Genomic DNA, 26,807 nt, shown 5'->3' on the forward strand with positions numbered 1-26,807 from the left:
AAAAGAACAGAAAATAAAGCATCTTGTAGCGTAGGAGGGATTCTCTTCCCTTTTCCTGCCTTCTGCCAGTTGGGTTGTAGAGTTTCCAGCAGAATGATATCTCAGCTTTAACAGTATTCGTCGATTACAATCAGACAAGCTCCCAGCTGCTACAAGCAGAAATGCACGCACACAGTGTATGTCACACAGGCATTCCAGATGGGCCAGACAATATGTACAATTACATACACAAACCTACAGTTTCCAGCTTACTATGATCGGATGTCTTCATAAGGACATTCTATTAACTACTAAAAACTATAGTCTTCCTATTTCAAATTCCCTCTACAGTTCTGGATCTCTTTTTAAGTGATGTCTTAATGTAATTATTATGAGAGACCGTCTTCATACAGTGACAAGCACCGATGGGCATATGCACCAGCTGGTAGTAACATTACTTTCAACTAAGTTTGCCATGTGGTGAATTCATTTCATATTTCAATAGCATAACAGTATATACTGCCTTTCAGTTCCTACATAGGTGTGTACTCTAGCCATAGTTATATATAGATTGTATGCATTTATGTATTTATTGTGTTTGATTTTCCTTTCTTATTCTTTTTGAATATGTAGGTATTGGTTGATTGTAATGTTCTTCTCTACTTTCCGTTCGCTCCTCATCACTTATCTACAATCACACTTTGCACCTGATTTACTAAGGCATTTTTTTCTCCATTTTGTGTCTATGGTTAGATTATCAGGCTCTTTACTGTTTGATATGCAGAAATGTGATATGCTCTATATTGGAGGCGAGTGGAACAAAGAAACTGAGGTACAGAGAAGAATACAGTGGCTGCTATATCAATGACATTGGTTCATGTTTGATAAATTATCATTTATGGAGAGATATGTAAGTAGCCCCGGCCCAAATTCTAATCTTACACAACTAATAATGTATTCTTTCATCTAAGTCCAATGTTTTCACTTATTCACTAGTTTTGGCTATGTTGTGATTTTACTCCTGTGCACGTGATTCAGTAAATAAATTTATTTAAATTAGGTCCGGCGGTAAAAAGAGGCGCTAGGGACACTAGCGCATCCCTAGCGCCTCTTTTTTGATGGAAGCGGCGGCTGTCAGTGGGTTTGACAGCCGACGCTCAATTTTGCCGGCGTCGGTTCTCGAGCCTGCTGACAGCCACGGGTTCGGAAACCGGACGCCGGCAAAATTGAGCGTCCTGTTTTCAATCCGCGAGCCACGGGCCTATTTCAATTTTTTTTTTTTTTAACTTTTTTAAACTTTCGGGACTTCCAACTTAATCTCGCCATGATATTAAGTCGGAGGGTGCACAGAAAAGCAGTTTTTACTGCTTTTCAGTGCACTTTCCCGGTGCCGGCAGAAATTAGCACCTACCTTTGGGGAGACGCTAATTTCTTAAAGTAAAATGTATGGCTTGGCTGCACATTTTACTTACTGAATCGCGCAGGAATACCTAATAGGGCCATCAACATGCATTTGCATGTTGCAGGCGCTATTAGGTTTGGGGGGGTTGGACGCGCGTTTTGGACGCACTATTACCCCTTACTGAATAAGGGGTAAAGCTAGCGTGTCGAAAATGCGGGTCCAAATGCCGGCTAACAGTGCGCTCCATCGTGCGCTGTATCGGCCCGTAAGTCTGCTGGTTCACCCAGCAAGCAGGGTCCTGTTACCAGGGATTGCACTTGAGTGCGAACTATAGGCTCCTAAACAGTGCCACCTGGCAACAGGGATGTCTGAGAACCAGATTAAGATCTAAATGCTATGCTAAAAGAAGAGGAAGTGTAAGGTACGTTTATTTTGTATTGCTGTTTATCTCTGCTGTGAATCCTGTCTCTCATCCTTTTTGGTGATTTTTATTATTGTGACTTGACTACTAATAACCCCAGAAGAATAAAAGTTACAGTTTTGCAATGTAACCCACTGAATGAGACTCCATTTGCTTAACCTCAAGATTATAGGTTTGATGTGTGGGTCTAACAAGCTGTGGAAGAGGATGCAGTCAGTCACAGAAGAGGACTTTGGTTGTTTTTTCTGTCCAGCATGAGAAAATATTGCCCTCAGCCTCTGTGCCAGGTCAGTCCACCATCTACCCAATCAAAGAGTATTTTTGAGCCCACATGGGCTGGTACTGGGGGCCAGAAAAAAACAGTATCAGACCTCTTTAATTTTATGTGTCCTGTCTGGGTGGGTGGGGTATTTACATAAAATGAACAACAAATGTGGGGCTCAGAGATATTTTTTAGCACAGATTTTACAGCAGTGGCCTCTTTTTAGTGTTTCTGTGATATCTTTAGGGTGTGCAGGGTTCTGGGAAGCAAGATGGGGGTGGAGGAGCAGCCTAGTGGGAAGGGTAGCAGGCTAGTAGGCACCAGTGTTCGAATCTCACTGCCACCCCTTGCCACCTCGGGCAAGTCAATTCATCCTCCCTTGCCTCAGGCATAGATTGTGAGACCTCTAGACACAGGGATATACATACACTATCTGAACATAAGCCAATCCTGTTGAGGAGCCTGTGGTGTGGATCACCATATCAGGAAGTGGACAGCATCTTCTCCTCATGCATTCTGAGGAGGAGAGCACAGAAGCAAACCATTGAGCGACAGAGTAGTTTGTGCCTGTCCAGCATGAAAAAAACATTGCCCCTAGCCTCTGAGCCAGGGGCAGTCCACCATCTACCCAATCAAAATGTTTGAATCCACAGAGGCAGGTGCCAGGATCACAAAAACTCAGCATCAGGTATGATACCCATCTGGGAGGGTACAGGTAGAAATGCATGCAACATGATCAAAACTGTATGGAGGGAGAATAGAACCGCTCATACAAGTAGATTTCCAAAGGATTATGTGTAGAAAATGTAAATAGCTTGAATGCACGTATATGCTATTTTATAAACCTCAAAAGTGCATGCATATTTTCAGTTTCGCATATAAATTTCTGTGCGCAAAAAAGGGATGGTCTAGAGGAATAAGTTGCTATTGTATAAGAGATTTATGTGAATCCATTTGGCAACTTATTTGCACAATTTTACACCTGCTAATTAATTTGCACAATTGATATTGGTTTCATCTGTTGTCTGCTATTTTTGGGTGGGAGGTCTGGGTGAACTAGGGGAGTTCAGGGTGAAGTAGTAGGAGGATCTTAGTGAACTGGAGATGGACTGGGTAGACTGGTGGCAGTATTGGCAAAGTATGCATGCATGTTTCAAAATATACCTGCCTCCGCCTGGACCCTGACACCGCTTGTTTGCTGCCTGCACTGATCTTGGCCTGCGATTGGACTTGCTCAACCGCTCTTCACAGGACCCTTGCCTAAGCTCTGCCAGCCCCTGGAACCCAAGTGCTCAACCTGCAGGAAATGGGGCTGCTATAGGTGAAGCTCAGATCGCGTCCCAGTAGAGCGAGCCCATCTGCTGTCAGCGTCGGCCTAGTGGGTTGCCTGCTAGGCTGCATCAATCATGCCACAGCCAAGGGCTGACACTGTGACACACGCACACTGACCGGCACAGTCAAACGTGTACCCAAAGACATAGGAAAAATATGATCTGGGGAAGAAAAAACATTTTTCCTTTTCTTCATTGCAAAAGCATCCACCAAACCAGATTATTTGAAAGAAACCACAGAGAACAGAAGTGATTGGAAAAAGAGAATCAGTTTGAGAAACAAAACGCCTCAAACCATACCAAGCAAACATCTGCCAATAACATTTCTCAGCACAGAACCATTTGTAGCAAGCAGTAAGGCGTGACAGTGGATATTAGCACATCAGGTATATTGTAAGGCATGTGGCCTGTGCGAATATTCCACTAACATACACTCTGCAGTGCCCTAGTGCAATTATAAAATGATTTTGCAATGTTTCAGCATTTAAAAAGTCATTTTAATGTGCCTGAGTTTGATCTGTACTGGGATGCTGGCATGGACTGGAATCTTCTGCAGCCAATTACAAAGCAGGGGTGTTTCCTACCATTAGGTAACAAGGGATAAAAAAAACCCAACGTATTTTTCTACTAATATGGAGGCTGAATAATTATAATGGGTGGTGTGGGTATGAGCCCTTGTTCCTGTAGGTTAGTTGATACAGGCTCATAAGCGAACCTATGAGGGCTATGCAGACAGCTGGCAAACGTGCCCTGTAGCACGACAGGCTGGATCTTCACCTATACCAGCCGCCTCCTCCACAAGTTGGGTTCTGGCAGCCAGCAGGGCAGTCAGGAAAGCAAGATCCCGAGGGCTCACCGGGCTCAGGTCAGGCAGCAGACTGGAGTCAGAGACAGGCCAAGGTCGGGGCAGGTGGCAGACAAGGATGGTCAGATCCAGGCAAGAGATCAGGTTCAAGCGGCAGGCAATTGTGGTCAGATCCATGCAAGAGGTCGGAATCCGAAAGTCAGGTCAACGGTGGACGAAGACACACAGAAGACGCTGGACAAGATGGACAGGATAGGGCTAGACTGGACCAGGAAGGAAGGAGATGATGCCAGGGATGGAGGCAGAGGGGTGGAGGCAGAGGAAAGGAGATGATGCCGGGGGGTGAAGAGAAGTGGGAGAGGGCAGGTGATGATGGGGGGATGAAGGGCAAGGGAAGATGATGATGTGAAGGGATGGGGAAGAAGTGGTGATGATGCCAGGGAGTGGGGGATACGGATGGAAGGAGAGGGAAGATGATAATGATGATGCCAGGGGGTGAGGGTGAAAGGTAGAAGGAAAGGGAAGGTAGTGATGATGATGATGATGATGATAATGTCAGGGGTAAGGAGGTAGAGACAAAAGGTGATGATGAAAGGGGTGCAGGAGAGTGGTGGTAGGAGAGGGAAACTAATGGTGGTGGGAGAGGGAAGGTGATGATGCCAGGGAATGGGGGACAGGGGTAGAAGGAAAGGGGTGATGATGATGACAGGGGTGAGAATATGGAGAGAGGTGGTGATGTTGATGCCAGGGAGTGAGGGAGAGGGAAGGTGATGATAATACGAGGGAGGAGGAAGAGATGATGGAAGAGGGAAGGTGATGATGATGATGCCAGGGGTGAGGAGGTGGAGATAGAAGTTGATATTGATGCCAAGGAGTGAGGGAGAAGGAAGGTGATAATACGAGGGAGGGGGAAGAGATGGTGGACGAAGGAAGGTGATGATGATGATGTCAGGGGGTGGGGGATAGGGAAGGGAAGAAAATGATGATGCCAGAGGGCAGGCATGATTATGATGCTGGGGGAAGAGGGAAAGGAGAAGATGATGCAGAGAGGTAGGAGGAGAGGGAATAGACAAGAAGAGAAAGTGAAGATGGGGAAGTGGGTGGTGTGCCACAATGAAGTGACCCCTGTGCCAGGTGTGCCACAAAACAAAAAAGGTTGGGAACCACTGGCTTAATGTACCAGTTCCTCAACCTTTCATTTACAGAAATATAAAGTTTACATTCCCCACATTAACTGTTCTCTCACTTTTCCCATAGAACACATATCTCCCTCTTGTCCTAAGCCCCAAGCACCCTTGCCACATTCCCATTCTCTTTAAATTTAACCCTAGTCTCTAACTCCTACAGGAAATGATGATCACCCCTTAAAAATTTACTTCTTCACTTCACTGATCGTTGATCTTTTACTCTACTCCAGATCTTGTAAGAACCCTAGTATCCTGCATGCCCTCGTTCCTTCTTGGGGAGCTCCTTATCTTAGCCTATCCCTGATCGATCCTCATAGCTCTTTTCCTCAAGGGGAGGAATCGCCACTTCTCCATTCTGGACCTTTCCTTGGGTGGAGAAAAATCCTTTGGGCCTTTTACCTTGCAGGGAAAAGACCCTGCAAGGCCCCACTCCATACTGGGGTGGTCCTCAGGCCTACCTACCCACAGGCTGGCTAATCCAGGCCATTACATCCTGGAGGTCCTTCCTCTGCCAGTTCCATCCTTGAATGCAGGAAAAAAAAAGGACAAGCTCCTGCCAAATCCTCCCATTTTAATGCCTCCCGCTTTTCCCCCAGTCACACACCCCAGGTCCTTAAAGGGAAACCAACCACCCCTTTAAGCCAAACAACATTAACACATCCCGATACTTTGCTCACCTCCCACAAAATGCCATCCAGTGGTCACTTTTATACTACTATAACTATAAACAGTCAAAACATTTCCCAAACAAATCAAGCTTAATTAATCCCAGGCTTCCCCCACCCAGAATGTCTTGTGTAACTAGAAACCAAAAAGACTAATGCTGAGTCTCCCCACATTATGACATTTTTTAGTCACTGCACAATTAAGCTGTAAAATCTGTTGCCAGATAACAAGATAGCTGAGTTTAAAAATGGTTTGAACAAATTTCTGGAGTCCAGGTCCATTAACAAATATTAGCCAGATAGGCCTGGGGAATGTCACCTCTTACTTCCACGAGCTGGGAGTGAACAACAGGGAATGCATCTTCCCATAGGATCTTCCAAGCATAGCTGCCAGCTATGTGGGTGTGGTGGGTGCTTGAGCACCCCCAATATTGAGCAAACTCCATCACTGTGTCTATAGAGGGGTAATTTGTGTTGAGTTTAAACCTCTCAGTCATTTTGAAAAGTTGTCTCATGTGCTTTTAAGTGACCCAGAATGGCACTTCTTATGTTCTTAAAATTTACATGACTTACATGTTTACTGTGTACTCTAACAATAGGTATATAAATTGTATGTATTTTATTTATTGTTTTAAATTTTCCTTTCTTATTCTTTCTGAACTCACTATTTTTTGTTTTACCATTTCGGTACAAAACTTCTACAATGCATTGTCTTACATGCGGCATATTGTTATGATGGTCTCAATAAAAAATTAGAAAAAAACCCGACGCCGGCAAAATTGAGCGTCGGCTGTCAAACCCGCTGTCCCTAGCACCTCCTTTTGCCCGTTTCTACCGCCGGGCCTCATTTGAATACTGTATCGCGTGCACAGGCGAGCGGGCGTTTGCCCGTTCTCCCGCGGACTTTGCTGAATCGGCCTGTAAGTCAGATGAAAGATTCCTCTTCAACAGGCCCACTGCCATTTAGATTTCTAAAAAAACACTGATCTAGGACTTTCTCCTTTTTTGACTAGTATTATCAACGCCAGATTGGCGCAAGGGACTTTCCCCCAAAACATGATCTTGATACTAATCTTGTGGAGAACTTTGGGCCTGTTTCCAATCTTCCTTCCCGCTCTTAAATCTTAGAGAAGATTGTCCTTGATCAGCTTCTCTCTTTTTTAGGTAAAACTCATCTTTCACCCTAGGCAATTCAGTTACTGTTGGAACCATAGTACAGAAATCGCTGTCAATGCAAATGAGTTTGAATTGGGATGGGCAAGAGCTGTTCCCTCAGTCTTTCTTGATATGTGCAGCATTCGACGCAGTTGACTATCAACTCTTGTTAAACTGTTTGTATGAAATAGGACTATGTGATACTGCACGTCTTTGCTTCAAATCTTTTCTTGAAAATAGATTGTATCAAGTTCATTGGGAATCCAGCACGTCACAGCCTCATGCTCATGCCTTTCCTTATCATGCTGTGTGCCTCAGGGTTCTGTTCTTTAATCTCTATCTTTCCCTAGTGGCTTCCCTCATTCAGAGCCTCAGTTTTAGCAGTTATCTCTATGCTGATGATATACAGATGATATATATAGATTGTTGCTTCCTTTGACCTCAACCCAGCAGATTCCTTTGAGAAACTTAAGCCATGCAAACTCTTGATAAATTCAACTACTGTCTGACTGAGGTAGCTAATTGGCTGAGTCTTGCCAAGCTTAAAGTCAATCCTGACAAATCGGATGCCATATGATTGGTCAGGAATTGTTGCAAATATAGGCTCTCTGATGGGAAATTCCGCTGCATCTTTCCAGTCTTTTTGCGTATCTTCCTAAAAGTCGTCTTTGCTCTTCACAACAAGAATTATTAACCAACCCTTCATTTAAGGTCATCAGATTAGAAACGACACGTGAAATAAGCTTTTTTTTTATTTCGCCCCTAGCCTCTGGAATTCACTTCTTTTTGAGCTAAGTTCTGAGAAGGACTTTGCCAAATTCAGGAAACCCCTGAAGATGTACCTTTTCTTGAAGGCCTACACTGACTAAACCTATTTACTTCTCTATTATCTTGTTTGTTTTAAACAGACTGGATACTGTTATTTGCCATATTTTCATTGTTTCTATTCTTAGCATTTCATTTTAATTTTATTTATGTCTACTGTTACCTTGGTTTACTTAAATTAAGCTGTCTTTTTCATTTTTTAGCTGTTCTTAGTTTTGTGACACTCCTCCCCCGATGACATCACCCCTCCCTGGGTTGAAAGCCTCCCTACTGACGCCGGAGATTTGAACTGTGATTCCTTGCTGGTTTTCCCTGGATCACCTGTCTCTTTGTGACAACTTTGCCTCCTCCCCCTGATGACATCATCCTTCCCTGAGTTGAAATCCTCCCTGCTGATGCTGGAGGCATCGCACACGTGAAGGAGCATGACAAAAGAGCATGCTTCTTTGTGTGCTCCTTCGTGCGACCTAGACTGGGTCTCTTGTGCCTCTGTTCTGTGCTTTTTTCCTTTAGGGGGCCCCCTTCGGCCTCTGTACCACATGCCATGCCTGATCCAAATCCAATTCCTGTCTGTCTGTCTGTCTGGGACAGGATAACTATGGTCCATCTTTGTACTTTGCTTTTATTTTACTTACTTGGTTATTTTTACTTATGTTTGTGTTTTTGTGCTTGTTTGCTAATGGTTTTATTTGTATTGTAAATCACTTTGATACTTACTTCAGAAAGGTGATTAATTCAGTTTAAAAAAACTAAACCTTTAAGTAGTACATGGACACCAGAGAAGCTGGGAGTACATGGGGCTATCACCTAACCTGGCTGGCTCAGTAGGGATCTAACATGCAGTTTAGGAACATTCAAAGCATACAATATCCTGAAGGACCATCTCCTCCATCCACCAATCCTAGTAACCATGTGTCACTGGCAACAAGGAATGGCAGCAGAAATTTTCAGCTCAGCATCTCATGGGCAGTGAAAGTGGCAGAGAGCTGTGCCTGCAGGATTAAACGGCTATTTGCAGGAGAACTTACTATGGGCTATTTTTATTGTGTATTTTCCAGACTGCTTAGCAACACAGAGGGAAACAAGAAGATGGGAATTCATTTTTTTTTCACAGCGCTATGGTAGGAGAAACAACACTACTTTTGAGGGGACTATGTCTTATTCGCATAGATGAAGCATATTCTGCATAGTCTGGGAGACAGTTTGCACCATGGTTCTGAACTGTAACAGATAGTGCAAGGGAATGTAATAGACAAGCATATAATTAAGTGGACAGCTGGCTTTATTTTATGTCTTTGTTCTTATAAAAAATGTAAACAATATAGCTACATTTTCCAGTGTGCAACCTTGATTTCATGAAAGGCACTCTTGCCAAACACAGTCTCTTGCTCCTTGGCTCAGTGGTTCCAAATAATCAATCACAGTCCCTCTTTATAAGAAACCACTTTTTAGCAAATGGAGGTCCTCCTAACCACATGGTAATTCTTTCATAGTATTTGCTGGTGGAGTCACTGAAGGACCTGTTCAATAGATCCCTGGAAACAGGAGCGGTGCCGAGTGATTGGAGAAGAGCGATGGTGGTCCCGCTTCACAAGAGTGGGAGCAGAGAGGAGGCTGGAAACTACAGGCCGGTTTGCCTCACCTGGGTGGTGGGAAAATTAATGGAGACTCTGCTGAAGGAAAGGAGAGTGAACTATCTACAATCAGGTGGGTTGCTCGACCCAAGACAGCATGGATTCACCAGGGGAAGGTCCTGTCAGACAAATCTGATTGATTGGGTGACAAGAACTGGATCAAGGAAGAGCGCTTGATGTGATTTACTTGAATTTCAGCAAAGCTTTTGATACAGTCCAGCATAGGAGTCTTGTGAATAAAATGAGAAGCTTGGGTATGGGAACCAAGGTGGTGAGTGGATTAGAAACTGGTTAACTGATAAGAGACAGCGTGTAGTGATAAATGGAACATGTTAAGTGGAGTGCCACAGGGATCGGTTTGGAGACCGGTTCTGTTCAATATCTTCGTGAGCGACATTGTAGAGGGGTTAGAAGGAAAAGTCTGCCTTTTTTGCGAATGATACTAAGCTCTGCAGCAGAATGGACATGCCTGAAAGAAGAGAGAGAATGAAAAGGGATTTAAGAAAAGCTGGCGTGGCTGAAGATTTGGAAGCTGAGATTCAATGCCAAGAAGTGCAGTCGTGCACCTGGGGTGCAGAAATGTAATCCAAAAAGCTATATTTGATGCGGGGGCAACAGACTATTATGCGTGGACCAGGAGAGGGACCTTGGGGGTGACTGGCAATCTGAAGGCAGCAAAGCAGTGTGACGAGGTGGTAGCTAAAGCCAGAAGTATACTGGGCTGAAAAGAGAGAGAGGTATAAGTAGTAGGAAAAGGGAAGTGATCAAATTTTCTGATGACACAAAATTATTCAAAGTTGTTAAATCAGAAGAGGATTGTGAGAAATTTCAAGAGGACCTTGCAAAACTGGGAGACTGGGCATGCAAATGGCAAATGAAATTCAATTTGGACAAGAGACAGCATGGCATTGGGGTGAAAAGTCTTCCACCTGACAAAATCATTTCTATTTTAAAGTCATTAAAGTCTTCTTGGACTTTAAACATTTTTTAAAATACAATTGTCTTTTCTAGTTTTCTAATGTTATTTTAATGAAAGATTGTTCTATAGGGAGAACATTTCTAATAAAACTGTGATTTTAAGGATGTTATTTATTTATTATTTTTATATACCAACATTTGATCTGAGATATCACACTGGTTTACATTCAGGTACTGTAGGTATTTCCCTATCCCCAGCAGGTTTACAATCTAAGTTTTGTACTTGAGGCAATAGAGGGTAAGGTGACTTGTCCAAGGTCACAAGGAGTGACAGCAGGACTCGAACCCTGGTCTCCTGGTTCATAGCCCCCCCCTGCTCTAACCACTAGGCTATTCCTCCTCCCTTTTTTTTTTTTTTTTTTTGAAAGATTTTTTTGAAAGATTTGTGTTCTATACACTGTTTCTGTGATCTAATATGATGTAAAGTTGTTACCATCAGCATTCTTATTGCTTCACTATTAGATTTTATATCACATGGAGAACACTATTATATTTCAACTGCCCCACTAAACTAGTTAAAAAAAAAATATATATATATATATATGTTAATATTTAGGTATTCTCATTTTTAGGTTATTTATCTGGTTTTATTTATTCTCTGTTTTATGCTCTTATTGCTTAAATAAACCTATCAGAAAGTCCTGGAACCACGATACCCTGCGTTAGAGTGTGAATGTGTCTGTGTATATAATGGATAAGCTCCGAAGGTCTAGTCCTGTTAGTGTTCAGGCAGAAGCCCCTTGGGTAAAACTTATTGTGTGTGCAGTCAGACCCCAAAACTGCAAGTACACAAGATGGGGTACATGCTAGGATATTAAGGGAACTTGGAGGGTTCCTGGCAGCTCCACTGACAGTTCTGTTCAGTCACCATTTTGGAGATAGGATTGGTTCCAGTGGACTAGAGAAGAGCAGATGATGTTTCTCTTTATAAAAATGGAAATAGGGAAGATGCTGTTTGATGCAGACCAGGCAGCTAATCTGACCTCAGAGGGGAGGAAATTAATGCTCACTACTAACAGAAAACATAGTGAAGTATTTTGAATCCAGTAGGTGGCAGAATCCAAGTCAGCATATTTATACCAGAGGGATATAAGGATCCATCAAGCCCAGCATCCTGTTTCCAACAGTGGCCAATCCAGACCATAAGAACCTGGCAAGTACCCAAAAACTAAGTCTATTCCATGTTATCATTGCTAATGGCAGTGGCTATTTTCTAAGTCAACTTAATTAATAGCAGGTAATGGACTTCTCCAAGAACTTATCCAATCCTTTTTTAAACACAGCTACACTAACTACACTAACCACATCCTCTGGCAACAAATTCCAGAGTTTAATTGTGCGTTGAGTGAAAAAGAACTTTATCCGATTAGTTTTAAATGTGCCCCATGCTAACTTCATGGAGTGTCCCCTAGTCTTTCTACTATCCGAAAGAGTAAATAACCGATTCACATCTACCCGTTCTAGACCTCTCATGATTTTAAACACCTCTATTATATCCCCCCTCAGCCGTCTCGTCTCTTAAAACTATTAAGGATAAAATAATTATCTGCTCTCCATAGCTAGGAACTTTTGATTTCCAGTCACCATGACATTGTCATGAATTAGCGTGTGTGTTTTCGGGGGTATGGGCAGCGGCTCTCTCTCTCTCACTCTCATTTACATACACTCTGTAACACACACATTCATTCTCTCATACATATCATGTAAAATAAATCTCATAAATATTTTTGATGGGGTGACCAAAGAATGGTCACTGGATTTGGTGTACTTAGATTTCAGCAAATCTTATGACACTGCCTTATGCAGAAGGCTCAGAAATAAACAGAGTATAGGGGATGGGCTCCAAGATGGTTAATTGGGTTAGAAATTGGTTTAGCGATAGAAAATGAAGGATCATGATAAATGGATGTCACTTCAAAGAAAGGGAAGTTATCAGTGGAATGCTTCAGGTATTTGTTCTGTTTTATTAAATAAGTGACATTTTGAAGGTGTTAGAAGAAAAGGTTTGTCAATTTGCAGATGATACTAAGATATGAAACAGACAAAAAAAAAGGAGTGACCTAAGAAAGAATAAAGTGTGGTGAAGTGTTTGACGTATAGGATTTAATGCAAATAGGTGTAGAGTCATGCATTAATGGTGCAGAAATCCAAGACACGTAGAAAATAAGATCTGTCATGATGGGTCAGACCAAGATAGATCCAGCCCAGCATCCTGGCCAGTTTGGGTGACAAGTACCCAGCAAATCCCAAAAGTTGATTTCTTGTTGCTTACTCCCAGGGATCCGCGGCAACTTTCCCAAGTCTACCTGGCCAATAAATGCTTCTGCACTTTGACTTCAGGAGCTTTGTCTCAAGCTCTTTCAAACCCCGCTATGCAAGCCTTGACCAAATTCTCTGGCAACAGATCCCACAGCTTGATTGTGCAGTGCACTTGAGTGGAAAAATACTTTCTCCAGTTCCTTTTGAATCTGCTGGCTGTTAGTTTTATGGCGGGTCCCATGCTTTTAGTATTATTTGAAAGGGTAAATAACAGTCCCTTATTTGCTTGTTCCACCCCCACTCGTGGTTTTATAAACTTCTATCTTATCACCCCCCTCATTCTTCTCTTTTCCAGCCTGAAGAGCCCTGTTTAAACTTTCTTCAAAATGGAACCTTTCCCTCCTCTTTGTAACTTTTGTTACCCTTTTCTATGCCTTTTCGAGTTCCACAATGTCTTTTTTGATCTGAAGCAATCAAAAATTGCATGCACTACTCAAGGTGCACCACGGACTGATACAGAGGCATTACCGCATTCTCCATTTTATTCTTTATTCCTTTCCAAAGTCTGATTGCTTTTTTTTGACTGCACACTGAGCTGAGGATTCTGATGGAATGTCAACAAGCAGGGCGCTGAGGTCCCTTTAATATAAGGAACCCTCAAGCACTGGGTACCTATGGTTGTGATTATGTTTTCCTGTGTGAATCACCTTGCACTTGTCTACATTAAATTTACTCTGCTATTAGATGTCTAGTATCCTAGTCTTGCAATCCACGGCAGTTTTAACAACTCTGAATAGTTTTGCGTTAACTTCCAAATTTGGTAACCTCATTCATTGCTCCTTTTTCGAAATCTTTTATGAATATTTTAAACAGCACAGGTCCTAATACAGATCCCTAGGGCACTTCACTATTGACATTTCTCCATTTGTAAAACTGACTATTTAGTCCTTAGGGCTGGATTTACTAATGCCGCAAGGCATAGTGAATTTGGCGGTATTGGGGGGTGAAACGGGGGAGGGGGGGGTGGTCCTGCGATAGCTGCGGTGCGATCGCTGACGCCGCGAAGATTTCGCCGACAGCGAAAGGTACGCTGCATTTTCGCTGCCAGTTTTGTGCCGAATAACTACACATTTTATGGTGTAGTTATTTGGCACGAAACTGGCAGCGAAAACGCAGCGTACCTTTCGCTGTCGGCGAAGTCTTCGTGGCGTCAGCCCCAGTGCCGCCCCAACTCCTCCTCTTCTGGGGTTGACGCCGCCGCGACTCCGCCCTGATCTTGGTATTGCACGCGATAAGGGACTTTTCACACGCGAAACGTCCCTCATCGCGTGCGAAACGTCCCTTATAGCGTGCGATCCGCTTGGTAAATGACCCCCTTAACCAGTTACCAAACCATAATAGGACACTGCCTCCTTTCTAATTTCTTGAGGAGTCTCTCATATGGGACTGTCAAATGCCTGAAAATCCAAATATAGTATATCAACTGATTCATCTTTATCCATATATTTATTTATACCTTCAAAAAAAATCTAATAGACTTCCCTTTACTGAAACCATGTTGATTCTTCTCCATTAAACCTTGTTTATCTATATGGACCGCAGTTTTGATTTTAAGAATAGTTTTTACCATTTTGCCTGGCACTAATGTCAGGCTCACTGGTCTCATTTCCAGGATCACTCCTGGAGCCCTTTTTAAAAATCCGCATTATACTGGCCACCCTCCAGTCTTTGGATACTGTAGCTGTTTTAAATGATAGGTTACAGATTGCTACAACAGGTTTGCAATTTCATGTTTGAGCGCTGTAAAAACTGTAGGGTGAATACTATCCAGTCCCAATGATTTGTTGCTCTTTAACTTGTCAATTTGATCTGTTACTTCTTCCAGTTTCCCAGTGATTTATTTTTGCTGCTCATAAACATCACCCTTAAAGAATGTTTCTATGGTGGATATGTGACCAACATCCTCCTCAGTAAAGACCAAAATAAACAATTCATTTAGGTTTTCTGCTATTTCCTTGTCCTCTCTGAGCAAACTCTTTACCCCTTGGTCATCTAGAAGCCCAAATGACTCCGTCACAGCCTTTCTGCTTTGAATATACTTGAAACATTTGTATTCGTTTTTACCTCCATGGCAAGCTTCTTTTCAAATACTTTCATTATCTGTCTTATTACTGCTTTACATCTAACTTGCCAGTGCTCATGCTTTTCTCTATTTTCCACCTTTGGATATTCTTTCCATTTTTTGAAAGAGGCCCTTTTGGATTTAACTGCCTCTTTCATCTTACCATTAAACCATGCTGACAGACATTTGATCTTCCTCTGACATTTTTTAAAGCATGGGGTACATTTTATCTAGACTTCATTTTTAAACAATCTTGTTTCTCGTGCAAATGTTTAACCTTGGCAACTGTTCATTTAGTTTTTTTCTAACTAATTTTGTCATTTTATCATAGTCTCCCTTTTTAAAGTTATATGCTACTGCAATAGTTTTAAATACCGAGCACTCATAGGCAACTCCTGCCTTAAGCACTGCCAAAGCAAAATAAATGCATATACACCTCACAAGTCACTTGTAACTAATTATTTTATAAAGCAGAGCAGCAGTGTCATTGATTACTGTTTGAATAACTAATTTGTGCAAGTAAGAGATTATGAGGTATGTTCTTAGACAAGTTAACATTACCATTTCTGTCTCTGTGTCTGTCCATATTTCTGTATGCATGTATCAGGCATGCATGTGTGCATATGAATAGACAGATACAGGCATGCATGCATCTGTCTGGATGGCCAGGGACAGGTCTGGAAGTCTGGGATTAGCACTATATGTTGCTGAAGGCAGGGTGGAAGGCTGTCTGTGTGGCTATCAAGGACCTGGATCATGGCAGGAAAGCTTGAAACTGGAAATACTTCAGGGGAGATAGTGGGGGGGAGGGGGTGACAGGAACAGAGAAGGTTGGAGAAACACGCCTAATTTATACCATATCTGAAGGGTTCATTTTCCCAATTTGTTCTTACATTAAGTTCTTTCCTGTGTAAATATAATTTTCCTTGATATCTATTTGTTTACATTTCTTACTCGTTTGACACTGAGCGCTCTGAGCGAGGAACAGCATAAAATCAACACACATATCAAAGACAAAACAAGCAAAAACCATAAATTCGGTACAAACCAGAACAAGTCAAATTCCTCGCAAGCAGCAGACAAAATAAAAAGTTCAATAGATACAGCAATAAAAACCTATGTAGCATATAACTGCCTTGATAAAGGTTTTCTAGTGGGAGCAAAAAGTTAAAAGTTGGTTAGAAATCAGTATTTTATCTTTTGAAAAGCAGTGTAATTCCTCTCCCATCCCAAAAAATCTACTTATGAATTCATGTCATTAATTTTATTCTTGTAATGCAACATGTTCCGAGTGCCTGAAATTAAATTGGAAATATAATTAATTACTTTATTTTTTTGACAACCTATTAAAGTAGTTAAGTAATTACTGTGAGATACAGTTATTAATTTCTGTCACACACTTTATATTAAGATCATGCATGAGGCCTTTTAGTGCTGCAAAAAATCCGGTTATGCTAATGGATTTCCTGGTAGAGAATAAATCATGGGACAGGAAATGGTATTCTAATTAACTCATCTCTTTAAACTTTGCTTTTACATTTATTCTCCAAGCTTGGGAAATATACCAAAAAAAGCAGAGTTCCCAACTGCATGTTAATAAAGGGAGTCAGAATTTAGAAATCCCGGAGTGTATTCTTCATTCATTCATTCATTCATTGCCAGATGAGCCCAGCATAATTTCTTGAAATCAGTGATCTCTTCTGTAATCAAGAAGTTCTGGATGTAGACTTCAGTTCCTCCAAGTTACAGAGTCGTGTGTGAATGACTGAATTCTTGGAGGCTGTGGAGCAACCTTTGTGTTCAAAGTTAAGTAGTCCAGCAGAAGGAATGCACATGCCAAAAATCAGTTCCAAAAAGAGTTTACTATTTATTTGAGAAAACAAAACATCTGGTGAATTTTAAAAGCCTGACGCACTTCGAAATTAGGGGATGCGGGAATATGTTGGGCTGGCACGCGCCGAGCGGATTTTAAAAGCTGCAGGGATAGGGGCATACGTGCCACTGCATGCACAAACAAAATCTTCCCAAAAGGGGCGGGGCATGGGCGTGGTCTTGGCACAGGCATTCCTGGATTTCCCCGTGAAATTTGCATGTAAACACTTACGCATCCCCTGCCTCGTAAGTTTACTTCTGCTATGGATGACGTGTAAGTAGTAAAACAAAAACATATAGGCAGATCCGCGGCATTTTTTAAAGGTTGGGGTTAACAGGGGCTATTAAACCAGGGGGGGTTGGAAGTCCTATCTTTTAACTGGGCATACAGGGAAAACGGCCAATAGCGTTGGCACTCATGGCTTTAAAAATCCTCTCACACAGTAAAAGCAGCATTTGCATGCACAGATGCACGTCCAGTAAAAATTGTGAGCACAAGTGCACGCATTCAGGCTATTTTATAACATGCACACACATTCGCGTGTATGTTATAAATGGCCATGTCCTTGGGCATGGGCCAACAAACGCACGCAAATGCGTGCCTGCGTGCCGGTTTAAAAGATACCGTCCCCATCTCTTTAAAAGCTGCATCCAGATGCAGGGCAGATCAGAAGTGAAACCTGAAAGTAGCAAACATGTGGGGTCATTTATCAAAGGCTTATCGCACGCGATACGACTGTATCGCGTGCGATAAGCCTCTCGCACGCGAAAAGACCCTTTTCGTGTGCGATAGCGTGTAAATTAGGGGGAGGGGAGGAGTCAGGGAGGGGGCAGAGTCGGCGGTGTCTTCGCTGCCAACGTTATCGTCGGCAGTAGTGTGCCGAATAGCGCCACCTTTCACGGTGGTGCTATTCGGTGCAAAAGCCGGCAGCCGGCGCACTGTGGTGGTGCGAAGGCTGCAGGCTTTCGCAGGCCCCCTGTTTTCGCTGGATTCATCATTCTGCGAGGAATGATGAATCCAGGCCATGAAGCGAGAGAAACAAAGTGAGTCTTATGATATGAGCTCAACCCCCTTGTCCAATCACAAACAGTAAGAGGCAACATTTTAACATTATCTTATTTTACATATCTGTGCATTAGTTCAGTACACACAGACATATATAAGAGCCTTCCCTCTCTTTTTTTACACTTTTAGGAGCTGATGTTCCCAACATCTCTGGAGTGATTTGGCTAGGGACATTTTCTCTCGTGCTGGAGGAAATTCTTGCCAACGCAGGCAGATATTTGGCTTGCTCCCATCCCATGTGGGATTTTTATTTTGTGCATGCCTTTAAACATTTCCTAAAGGGAAGATCTACTGTCGTGAAGTGTCAGAGGGGGCTCCCGGGAGTCCCCTTTTTTGAAACTAGCTCACCATGAGAAAGAGAATAGGTAAGAGCATCAAAGTACACTTTTTAAAAAAATAATAATAAAACAAGAGAATCTGCTGCTGCTGCTGGTTCACAAGGAACCATAGATCAGTGCACTTGTGATCCAGTTGCAGGACAAGAAATCAAGCTTGCAAGGGCTCATGTTGTCTTTTGGCGCTATTCACGCAGCTTTAGATATTTCAGGGGCCGATGCAATATTAAATGACTTTTCAGCGCCCGCTTTCTTACTGTGTGCATGGTGCCCACAAGGGGGCGCCATGCAATAAACAAATTAGGGGGTTGTGCTAGCAAGGAGGTGCTAGGGTCGCTTGCATGACCTTAGTGCCTCCTTGCTAAGCCGAGCCTGGGGATACCAGTGGTCTGTCGGTTGTGAACACCGACGCCGATAACTTCAGTCTTCAATGCGGCTGGCTGAGGTTATTTTTTTCTTTTTTTTTTTTACTTTTAAAGAACTACAGAAAAGCAGTTTTTTTCTGTGATGAGTGCTATCTCGTTCACTCTGTTGGACGCACATTAGGGGGATTAGTGCCTATTTAACCCGTGTCCGACTGCGCACTGTATTGCATCAGCCCCTCTGTGGGCAGAAGTGAAATTGTGCAACTGGAAAAAAAAAAGAAAATCCTGGTGTTGGTGCCATCTAAAGAAGGAAAGACTAAAATACCCCTTGGAAAGCCACGTGAGGAAAAATACAACACTGAACAGAATTGTACAACGCTCACGTATCATCATCCTAGGAAGCTCGGATAAGCTATTATTGCATTTTCTTTTTCTGAGGACTATCTTCCAAATATCTGCTTTTTACAGCAATGGCTATTCAGGATCCCCCGCCCCAATTCCCCAGAGCCTCCAAAGAATTTGGGGGCAATGAACGTTTAGACTGTGAGCACAGTACAGAGGCGATGTCTAGTTTAAGAATGACCAGTGTTGCAAACCAGACCTTAATGCTGATGCATGATGGGAATTAATAATTTCTAGGATCGGTATTAACCTCTAGGCTACAAATTATATGCTAATTTGAACCCAACCTATAGTCCAGTCTTCTGACACCTCAGCAAATTAGTACAGGAGAGTTGAGATAGCAAAGAGTCTCCTCCTTGTAACACAAATCAAGCTTTGTTCTCAGCACCCAGAGCAGACCGATACAAAGAGTTTTGCTGCTCTCCACCCAGCCACCCATGGATTGCCCAGGAATGCTCCTAGTTTCTCAGATATCTGTTCATTGTAAGTTATTATTCAAGTTTCACTCTCCCTGTTCTATGTAAGACATTATAAATTATTCTTTATATTGTCATTGTAATTGTTGAAATGTGAACCGAAGTGATTAGTAACATTGTTAACTGAACTGCGGTATATAAAACTGTTAATTAAATAAATAAATAAATAAATATCTGCAGCCTTGTAGTGGTCTGTCCTTTCCGAAGAACCATCCAGCATCTAATGAGGAACTAACCTGCCATATGGCTAGGGAAGATTTACAAAAGACCACACTGATATCACAAAGGTGTGAGGGTCCACAAAACTCCATTGGAAAAGCAAGGAAGACAAAGTATGTTTAAATGAGCCCAATTCCAGCTTTGTATTTCTCTGTGAATATCTTTGCTAAAAAGAGGCCCGTTAATGAATGGTAGAAAAGCTGGGTTATGCATGTTTTAATTAACTTAAATGAATGAAATAATAGAATTGCAGTGTAACCCAGAGACGTAAACTCATCATAATCTCCAGTACCATTGTACATTGGCTGCTGAGCAAATCCGAGCCATTCTTTCTTGCCTTACTTGCCCACGTGTACCCTTCCCCCCATGGACAGCCTGCAAATATTTCTGAGGTATGCGGGGGGTTTGCAAATCGGTCAGCAGTAGCACTTCCCTCCCAGTCAGAGCTCTGGGCCTTACGATCCCACGCAGAGAAACGTGCAACCTCCACGGTTTCCTAACTCCCTTCTGCCCTGTGCAGGTTCATCTTAAATCAGCTCTCTCTCTATGCCCTGCAGCTGTATTATCTTGAAGTTCAGAGTCCACGGCATCCGAAGCATTAGCCAGGGTTTCATCATAGTCAACAGGAGGACTGGAGACGGTCAAGGAGGTGATTTCGGAGGCTGAGGCTGGAACCCTTTCTCCACTCGAACCAGTACTGACCCAATGCCTCAGTCTGGTGCTAAAGTACACTGGGCTATTATTACCTTACTATGAAATATTATTCACCAGATGTGACTTTGATGGTCTCCTCTAATCAGTCTATTAGAAAAAACAACAACAACAACAACCAAACCCTCATTTTCTGCATAAACAAATTCTTCTTTAAAAATCTAGTGGCCTTTTAGTACGCCACAGGAAAAAATGTTCTTGAGAGAGCGCGAGAGAGATTATTTCTTTTGCTTCTGGCTTCAGTTCACACAAACCCACAAGCAAACATATTTTTTGTATAAATAAGACAGTGTGTCTCGCCAGTTAAAGCAATTCCTACATGAATGTAGCAATTTAACTGTGCCAATTACTATGTCTCAGTAGCATGAAGACTTCAGTTATAGCTCTGGAAGTGCTGCTGAACTGGCCAGAAGGGAACAGAGATCAAACAGAAGGAAGAGTATTACATCTTGAAAACCAGCATTGCGCTGACACCACTTTCTGCAGATCCAGTGTTTTGCACATAATGGGGTAGATTTTAAGACCTGAGGCTGAAGTAAGTTGCACGCGCCGGCCAACTGCCGGCGCGCAATCCCCAGCACATCTAACCCCGCCCCTTTTTTCAAGCCCCGGGACTTACATGCATCATGGGGCTTTGCGCACGTCGCCGGGCCTTTTCAAAATAGGCCCGACGCGCGTAACCTTTTGAAAATCTGCCCCAATGAGCTTACGAAGTGACTGAGGGAAGGCTCCCCTTCTTCAGTTGACCAACAAAATGATGAAGCTGATAACGAATGTAAGAAGTGCCCCGCTACATCAGACCGGGGGTCCATCGAGCCCACCGTATACAAGAGTTTCAGTGTGAGGGTCTTAAGTGTGCTAGTGAGGATACGGGGGAATGACATGTACGTGTGGGTGTGACTTATGGCATGCAACACAATGCTATGGAACAAAAAACGAGCACTGCTCAGGGTGAAAATGAAGGCATCAGAGCAGAAGAAGTACTGAGAAAGATAATGGGAAGATAGAGACTAGGAGATAAGGGAGTTTAGAGCCTGAGATTAGGCCAGATGTACTAAACGTTTTTTTTAATACACACACAATGGGGAAAACCCTTTAGTACTTCTGCTCCATGTCCGTGAGGTATGAGGGGCAGGTCTAAAAACTGTGGGGGATGGGAGTACTGTGGAAATATTCCACTGCAGACCCTCCCAAATCGATGTATTTGTTTATTGCATTGTTCTGTGGTAAATTGCATTGCGTTGAGCTTTGTCTGAGGAAGCTGGTACAGTATATAAACGTACTGTAACATGACACTGCTGCAACTCAGTGCATGCAGAGCCAAGTACCGTGTGCTGTCTGACCTTTACCGTGTCCCCTCTCTTTAGCTGATGTAGTCAGCCCCGCTTACTCATTCTGCCTTTTCTTCTGGTCTCTGCTGAGTCACTGCAAAGGCGTTCTCGGTCCTTCACAGACCATCCCTTTAGCTTCACAGCAGAGCCCAAGTGCCACAGTGCACAAGGAATTAAAGACGGCAATTCTCAGCTTGAAATGTGGTCAAGGAAGGGTAGCAGGATCAGGGCAAGAGACAACTGTGTGAGAAAGGTTAACCATCCGACAACAGGTTGTATGGCAACAGCAACATCTGCTAGCTACAGTATCTGTAACAGCTGAGACGTGGTCTCATCCCACAGCTGAAAGGTGGAAAAATGATACTCCCAAAGAAATCAACACAGCCAACTTTTAACTGAAAGGGGATTGTGTCAGAGCATAAATGATGCGAAAGGTTAATCTGTGGTCTTTTGCCCACAGTGGGCTTTGGACAGTAGTCATAGCTTACATCGAGATGTATCAGCCACAATCACTTCTTCCTACTTACTACTTTATTGTAGTTGGTATCGAACTCCCACAAAAATATTACTTATCTTTTAAAATGACTATATTAAGTCTAAGAACGCCCATAAACTGTTCACAAGGAACCCCAGGCATCGCCAATGTTTTGGCACCCACGTTCTTGCCTCAGGGTAACATGAAATTGCAAAGTATAAAATACCTGAGTCAATACCACCTTAACATACCCCAAACTTCCAGCAATCTCGTTAGCCTATTTCTGTTACAATATCATTATTTTATTTTATTTATAAAATGATACCGTCATTTAGAGAGGTTCCATCACAACGGTTTACAATATCATAAAACATAAAACAGTACCGTAAAAGTAAAAAATGTATAAGAACAGGTATTAACTATAAGTTATACTTCAAATCAAAAACATTAAAAGCAAATTAATAAAATAGCTACAAATAACAATGCATCAAAAGATAAAAAAAAATAAATACTAAGCTAAAAAAAAAGGTGGCCCTACATCAGAACACCCGGCCCAATTTAAAGGGAAAAATGACATGCTATAATTAATCCAATATAATACTGGCTCAGTTTTAACCAATTAGAATTGTTCATTGCAATCCCTACACAATGAACTCCTCTACCATTGTTACTTATCCAAGACGTAGTTTACAGCAAGGTGACCAATACCAGAGTAACGTTTATATCCCTTATCCATTATTTATCCTTTGACTTTACTGTGCCCAGCTTAAAGGGACATGCCACATGATCTTCACTATCCAATCATTGCATGTAAAGAATCCCCAATCTGTGATGATCTTTGCAATCTCTATCTAAGGAATAGCCTTTGTAACACATCGAGGAACTTAAAAATATTATACCATCTTGTGCCATATAGGGACACCGCATTTAAAATACTATTTGCCGATCTAATTCCTTATTAATGCCCCCAGGGTTCAACCCATTGTAACCAAAAAATCCAGTTTTATTCTCTTTACAATAGAAGCTGCCCATAGTCACCCCTCTCATTGCTGAAATAGTTTCTCAATAATCATGAAACATAAATCTTCAAACTTATGGGCTGCAGTTAAACAGCGTGATACCATAGGAGCCTTGCAATGTGCACAATTCAAGCATTAACTATGTTCAATCATCCATTGATGGAGTTTTCTAGATGTCTTACCAATGTATACAAATATGCATGGATACCATGTTACATAAATAACCCCCTCAGTGGCACAATCTGTTCTAAGTCTGGATTTCTGTTGGCTCATTTGTTGCAATGGGGTCGTATCTCCTTCATGGCATTGTTCACATATGGAGCAGTGCCCACATCGGAAATGACCCACCTCCTCACTAAGGGGTAGATTTTCAAATAGCGCGAATTGGCCTACTTTTGCTGGCGCATCAGGCGCAAGCAAAAGTAAGCTGGATTTTAGTAGATACGCGTGGAGCCGCGCGTATCTACTAAAAACCTGGATCGGCGCACGCAAGACTATTGATTTTGTATAGCCGGCGCGCGCCGAGCCGCGCAGCCTACCCCCGTTCCCTCCGAGGCCGCTCCGAAATCGGAGCGGCCTCGGAGGGAACTTCCTTTTGCCCTCCCCTCACCTTCCCCTCCCTTCCCCTACCTAACCCACCCACTCGGCCCTGTCTATGCCCCCCCCCCCTTACCTTTGTCGGGGGATTTACGCCTCCCGGAGGGAGGCGTAAATCCCCGCGCGCCAGCGGGCCTCTTGCGCGCTGGGACGCGACCTGGGGGCGGGTACGGAGGGCGCGGCCACGCCCCCGGACCGCCCCGGGCCATAGCCACGCCCCCATACCCGCCCTCAAAATGCTGCCATCACGCCCCCTAAACGCCGCGACGACCGGGCCCGCCCCCGACACGCCCCCTCGGAGAACCCCGGGGCTTACACGAGTCCCGGGGCTCTGCGCGCGCCGGTAGGCCTATGTAAAATAGGCTCACCGGCGCGCAGGGCCCTGCTCGCCTAAATCCGCCCGGATTTGGGCGGATTTAGGCGAGCAGGGCTCTGAAAATCCGCCCCTAAGAGTAGAGGGGGTGATTCCTCAAAGTATGATGAGTGGACCACCATTTCTCTTGTATTTCTGCCCCTTGTATAAGCAAATAAGGGAGAAGATTGTAATGCAGGATGAAACTGTAAGACAGACCGATGAAGATCACGTGATGTGTCCCTTTAAGCTAGATACACTAAAGTCTAAGGATAAATAATGGATATAAAAGTGCATCTGCTATTGGTCACCTTGCTGTAAACTACATCTTGGATAAGTAAGTTCTGTGTCTCATTGCTGTTAACTATATATAGCAGAATACACATATTAACAACAGGAGAAGAATTCATCATGTAGGGATAGCAATGTATGATTCCCATTGGTTAAAATCAAGCCTGTATGCTACTGAATGAATTATTTATTTTATACCAACATTTATATACTGCATGTATTTCCAGATCCCCAGCAGGTTTACAATCTAAGTTTTGTCTCTGAGGCAATGGAGGATAAAGCGACTTACCCAAGAAGCAACAGCAGGACTCAAACCCTGGTCTCCAGGTTCATAGTCCACTTCTCTAACCACTAGGCTACTCCTCCTCCCTCAAACCATTAAGTCATGCGATTTGTCCCTTTAGGTTGGGCTGGGTGTTCTGACCTGGGGCCACATTGATTGGTGATATGTGTTACAGAAATAGGTATGTCTATGATACTGATGGAAGTTTGGGGTATGTTAAGATGATATTGACTGAGGTATTTTTATATTTTTCAATTTCATGTTCCTCCGAGGCAGGCACATACACATAGGTGCCGAAACATTGGTGATGTTGAGGTTTCTTGTGAGCAGTTTATGGGTGTCCTCAGACTTATAGTCGTTTTAAAGATGAGTAATATTTTTGTGGGAGTTCAGTACCAAGTACATTAAAGTAGGAAGAGGTGATTGTGGATGACTATACATCTTACTGTAAACTATGACTACTCTCTAAAGCCCATTGCAGGCAGAAAACTTTCACATCATTTATACATTGACACAATCCCCTTTCAGTTAAAAGTTGGTTGCATTGATTTCTTTGGGTGTATCATTTTTCCACTTTACAGTTGTGTGTGTTTGATGATTTATTAGGTGGAGTACCCATTAGTTGGTTGCAACTAATACATCAGCTGACATTATCCTACTTTCTAACTGTTTCTGCCTCCCTATGCATCCAGTTCTATCCTTATCTTGTGTTATCTCTTTCATATAGATGTATATATTGTGCTTGCTTACTCTTCCTTTCTGCTTTTGTGAATTTCTCTTTAACTTGTATCTTACTCTGTGCGCCTTCTACACTATATTTCTGTTTCTGTCCTATATGGTATTTTATTCTGCCTCTTCTTCCAATGTTTATAGAATTGGCAAGGTATATCATAAATCACATGCTGCCATACCTCCAAGCAACCTCTAGCAAGTGATAATCCATTCCTTACAAAAAAAATATAAATGTTACTTGCAAGTTAATTTTGAAATTCTTTAAACAGCTCCAAACCCTGGAAGAGAGTCATGCTCAGAAAATAAAATGCCACAGATTAACTCACACATACCAGAAAGAGTAGATCCATATTGGCTATGGTGGCGTACAGAACACCAAACTGTCGCATGGATCAGTCCAACACTTTTCTATAGGAAGCACTTTTGGGAGGCCAGAGCTGTTTGCAGGAATTCAGGGTCATTGCAAGGTTAAAGAATCGCAGCATAGACAAATTCTGCATTGATGTAGGATGGGGATTACTAAGGTATGTGCCCTATGGACGGTGGAGGTGCTAGTACCCAGTGCTCAGCCAGCTCGTACGGGAAGTGACGGACAGGGGAATTAATCCCCAAGTCTAGTCCTGCTTCTCACCACTATGCTTATGGCTCTTCTCATCTCAGTTGCTCTCCTTTTTTTTTTTTTTTTATATTTCCCCTTTCTGCTTTGGTTCTGTCTCTTTCATTTCATCTCTGAAGAAAGCCTTTCCTTGTCTCTTGCTGCCTGACTCTCTCACTGGATATAATTTATGTATTTATTTTTCTCCCCATTCGCTCCGCTTCCCCTCTGTTACTGCAGTCCGGAGCCTTGCAGGTGACTTTCTCTCCAGTGCACGCAGGGAAGCACGTGGTGCCTCCCTCGGGCCGCGCGCCCCAGCGCGCGGGCTCTGGCACGAGAAGCTGCAGAAGCAAAACAAACTCGGCGGCGTTAACGCCTTCTCCTTCTGCGAGCTCCGCTCTCTTAACGCCCGTAACGTTTCCCTCCGCGTCCCCCTGCAGCGAGTGCGTAAAAAGAAAAACAGAGAAAGTTTTTGCGCAACGGGAGGTTGCGCAAGAGGCAAAAAAAGAAAAAGAAAAAGAAAAAAAAAGGGGGGGGGGGGGCAGGTCCGCAGCCGAGCGCGGGATCCCTGGCAACCGTTTCCAAGCAGCTCCCTGAACACAACGTTCCATGGGGGGGAGCCGGCTAAGAGCGCGAGGCGCAGAGGGGGGAAAGGCTGCAG

General features: G+C 43.0%; 1 protein-coding gene across 1 annotated transcript in view; it reads right to left on the reverse strand.

Annotated features, from left to right (window-relative positions):
- Positions 1-26,807, reverse strand: part of PDGFRB (platelet derived growth factor receptor beta) — a 111,999-nt gene that overhangs the window by 84,386 nt on the left and 806 nt on the right. The window lies entirely within an intron of this gene.

Source organism: Rhinatrema bivittatum, chromosome 18 (assembly GCF_901001135.1).
Source record: "Rhinatrema bivittatum chromosome 18, aRhiBiv1.1, whole genome shotgun sequence".
Classification (NCBI taxonomy): Eukaryota; Metazoa; Chordata; class Amphibia; order Gymnophiona; family Rhinatrematidae; genus Rhinatrema; species Rhinatrema bivittatum.